The following is a 4,469-nucleotide window of genomic DNA, read 5'->3' as shown; positions in this document are numbered from 1 at the left end:
TGACAAATGGCCAAAAGATATGAACAAGCAGTTTTCAGCTGAAGAAATCAATGCCATTAATATATTATATGAAAAAGTGTTCTAAATCACTCGATTTGAGAAACACAAAAAGAAATGTTGAGGTCCCATTCACACCTATCAAATGGGCTAATATGGCAGTAACAGAAAGTGGTAAATGTTGGTGGAGATATGTCAAAATTGGGACACCAGTGCATTGTTGGTGGAATTGTGAACTGATCCAACCATTCTGGAGGGCAATTTAGAACTATACCCAAAGGGCTATAAAACTGTGCCTTTGATACCCTTTGATTCGTTAATACCACCACTACTGGGTCTGTATCCAAAAGAGATAATAAAAAAAGGGGAAAGGACCTACTTGTACAAAAATATTTGTAGCCTCTTTTTTTTTTGTGGTGGCAAAGAATTGGAAATTGAGGGGATGTCCATTAATTGGGGAATGGCTGAACAGATTGTGGCACATGTCGGTAATGGAATACTATTGTGCTATAAGAAATGATAAGCAAGATGATTTCAAAAAAAGCTGGAAAGATCTGTGGAAACTGATGCAGAGTGAAATAAGAAGAACTGGGAGAACATCGTATACAATAACAACAATATGAGATAATGATCACCTGTGAAAACTTGGTTACTCTCAGCACTGATCTGTGATAATTATGAAAGACTTATAATAGGAAATGCTAGCCACCTCCAGAGAAAGAACAGTTGAAGTCATCTTTCATATCAGTGCATCTTTGATCTTATTTTGGGGTTTTGGTTATGTATGAATCTGCTTTTACAACAATGCCAAACATGGAAGTATGTTTTGCATAACAATAAAAAATAAAAAATAAAAAAAATTGTTTTTGACATTTTAAAATTTAGATTTTATCCCTCCTCTACTCTCTCCCACCAAGCAATAAATAGTATGATATAGGTTATACCCATACTTTCATGTACATATTTCCATATTGCTCATGTCATGTTAGAAGGCACATATCACACATATAATAGAAATCTCATGAAGGAAATATAGTGGAAGATGGCATGCTCAGATCTGCACTCAGATTCTAACAGTTACTTTTTTGGGTGTGGATAGCATTTTCATCATGAGACCCTTGTGTTTATCTTAGAAATTGATTTGTTGATAATGGTTTAATTCTTCACAGTTGACCTTCATATAATATTCCTGTTACTGTATTCATTTTTCTCTTGGTTCTGCTCAAGACTTTCTAGGTTTTTTTTTAGCTCATCCTCTTCATCATTCTTCATGGAACAATAATATTCCATTACAAATGTATACCACAACTCAAGTGATAGACAACCCTTCAATTCTCTGCCATGAAAAAAAGAGCTGCTAAAATTTTTGTTATTGGTAGGTCCTTTTCCCTTATCTCTGACTCCTTTGGGATACAGACTCAATAGTGGTTTTGCTGGGTCAAAGAGTATGCATAGTCTTATAGCCCTTTGAGCCTGGTTCTATATTGCTCTCCAGATGGTTGTATCATTTCATAGTTCTACCAACAGTGTATTAATGTCCCAATTGTCACACATCCCCTCCAACATTTATCATATTTTTTTCATTACATTAACCAATCTGGTGGGTGTTAGGTGATATCTCACAGTTTTAATTTGGCTTTCTCAAATCAATAGTGTTGTAAGGGGTTTTACTAGGAGAAGAAAATCCTACAAACCAGGAAGTCTTACAAGGAAGAGATAGAAAGTCCTAGAGAGCAGAGGATTCCAGAAGGTTGGGAAGAGAAAGACTGTTGCTTTTCCCTAACAGTCGGGAGCGCCAAGAGGATTTTTCTGTCTGGTGATTCTGGGGTGGACCCAGAGAGTCAGTGATACCCTCTCCTGTGGGCTTTCTTGATATTCTGCCTATCCTTGCTGCTGTTGCTGAGGAGTGGATGTTCAACAGAGTTGTTGCTGGTGACTTCCTACTGGGACTACTGCTTGATCCAAAGAGGATTCCATTTGTGTAAGATTCTTTGGCTCTTATTATTGCTCCTATCAAACCCTTCCTAATCTTAATTAGTAATTTAAGGAGTTAATTTAGTATAGTTATAGGAAGTTATAAGGGTTTTAATTTCTCTTTTGGGTTGAGTTAGTTATTCCCTGATCCCTTTTCCCTTTTCCCTTTTGATTTGTAGTCTTATAAATTTGACTCAGTTTTATATATATATTTGAGAAATGAGTTTTTGTCAGACACTTGCTATAATATAGTGTTTAATTTGTTGTTTCCCTTCTAATCTTCGTTGCATTGGTTTTACTTGTACAAAACTTTTTAATTTAATGTAATTAAAATTATCGATTTCATTTTTCATAATGTTCTCTGTATTTTGTTTGGTCATAAATTCTTCCCTTACCCATACGTCAGGTACACTTTTTCATGTTCTAACTTATTTATGATGTCACCATTTATTTCTTGATCAAGTATCCATTTTAACTTTATCCTAGTGTATGATGTGAGATATTGGTTCATGCTTAATCTCTGCTATATTACTTTTCATTTTTCCCATCAGTTTTTGTCAAATAGAGAGTTCTTTCCCCATAAGCTTGGGTTTATCAAACACTAAGATGTTATGGACATTAACAGCTATGTGTTAATTACCTAATCTGTTCCACTGATCCACCACTCTTTTTCTTAGCCAGTATTAGACTGTTTGATGATTACAGCTTTATAGTATAGTTTGATAACTGGTATAGTCAGGCCTCCTTCCTTCATATTTTTTCAAAAATTCTCTTGATATTCTTAGTCTTTTATTCTTCCAGATGAATTTGTTGTTATGTTTTCTAGTTCTATGAGATAATTTTTGGGTAGTTTGATTGGCATGGCACTGAAGAGGTAAGTGAATTTAAGTAGGGGTGTCATTTTCATTATATTGGCTTGGCCTATCTATGAGTAATTAATGTTTTCTAATTGTTTAGGTATGACTTTATTTGGGTGAAATGTTTTCTAATTGTGTTCATATAGTTTCTGGGTTTGTTTTGTTAGGTATACACCCCCTTTTTTGGGTTGTGTAGAATTATTTTGAATGTAATTTCCTTTTTTATCTCGTGATGTTGGATTTCACTGGTGGTAAAAATGCTAATGATTTATATGTGTTTCTTTTATATCCTCTGACTGCTGAAGTTAATTATTTCTATTAGTTTTTTTGGTTGATTCTCTAGAATTCTGTAGATATACCATCATATTGTCTGTAAAGAGTGATAATTTTGTTTCTTCATGGCCTATTCTAATTCCTTCAATTTCTTTTTCTGCTCTAATTTCCATAGAAAGCATTTCTAGTAACAATATTAAATAAGAATGGTGATAATTGGAATTCTTGCTTTATACCTGATCTTAATGGGAAGAAATATTTAGATTATCCCCATCATAGATGTTGTTTTCTGGTGGTTTTCGATATATGCTATTTATCACTTTGAGGAATATTCCACTTATACCAACATTTTCTAATTTTTTTCTAATAAATACAAACCCTACCTGATTGTGGTGTATAATTCTCGTGATATAATGTTGTAAACTCTTTGCTACTATTTTATTTATAGTTTTTGCCTCAATGTTCATTAGGGAGATTGGTTTATAGTTTTCTTTCTCTGTTTTAACTCTTCTTGGTTGAGTTTAATTACAATATTTGTGTCATAAAAAGAGTTTGGAAGGATTCCCTCTTCCTGTATTTTTCTACATAGTTTGTTTAGTCTTGGAGTTAGTTGTCCTTTGAATGTTTAGTAGAATTCACTTTTGAATCCATCTGGCCTTTTTCTTAGGGAGTTCTTTGATGGCTTGTTCAATTTCTTTTCTGTAATGGGGTTGTTAAAGCATTCTATTTTGTATATTATTATGCTAGGAAGTTAATATTTTTGTACATATTCACCTATTTCACTTAGACTACCAATAATTGCTTTAGTTTCTTCTTCATTGGTAGTGATTTCATCTTTTTCATTTTTGATATGAGTAATTTGGTTTTCTTCTTTCTTTTTAGAATCAATGGTTCATCTATTTTATTTTACTTTTCATAAAACCAATTTATTTGTTAATTTGTCTTGTTTCTTAATTCAATGGTTCTTTTCCATTCCATTTTATTAATCTTTCCCTTGATTTTCAAGATTTCTAATATGAAGTTTAATTGTGGATTTTTCATTTATTCTTTTTCTAGTTTTTTTTAATTGCATGCCCAATTCATCAATCTGCTCTTTCTCTATTTTATTGATGTAAGCATTTATAGATATAAATTTCCCCCAAAGTACTGCTTTGGTTGCATACCATAAATTTTGATATGTGGTTTCCTCATTGTCATTTTCTTTAATGAAGTTGTTAATTGTTTCTATGACTTATTCTTTGACCCATTATTTCTTTAGGATAAGATTATCTAATTTCAAATACTTTTTAGTCTTTCTGTTGCCCTTTGTTGAATGTAATTTTTAGTTGTTTGAGGTCTGAAAAGTATGCATTTAATACTTCTGGTTTT

This window comes from Monodelphis domestica, chromosome 8 (assembly GCF_027887165.1).
Source record: "Monodelphis domestica isolate mMonDom1 chromosome 8, mMonDom1.pri, whole genome shotgun sequence".
NCBI lineage: Eukaryota > Metazoa > Chordata > Mammalia > Didelphimorphia > Didelphidae > Monodelphis > Monodelphis domestica.
The sequence above is the reverse complement of the archived record's forward strand: the minus strand, read 5'-3'. Positions refer to the sequence as shown.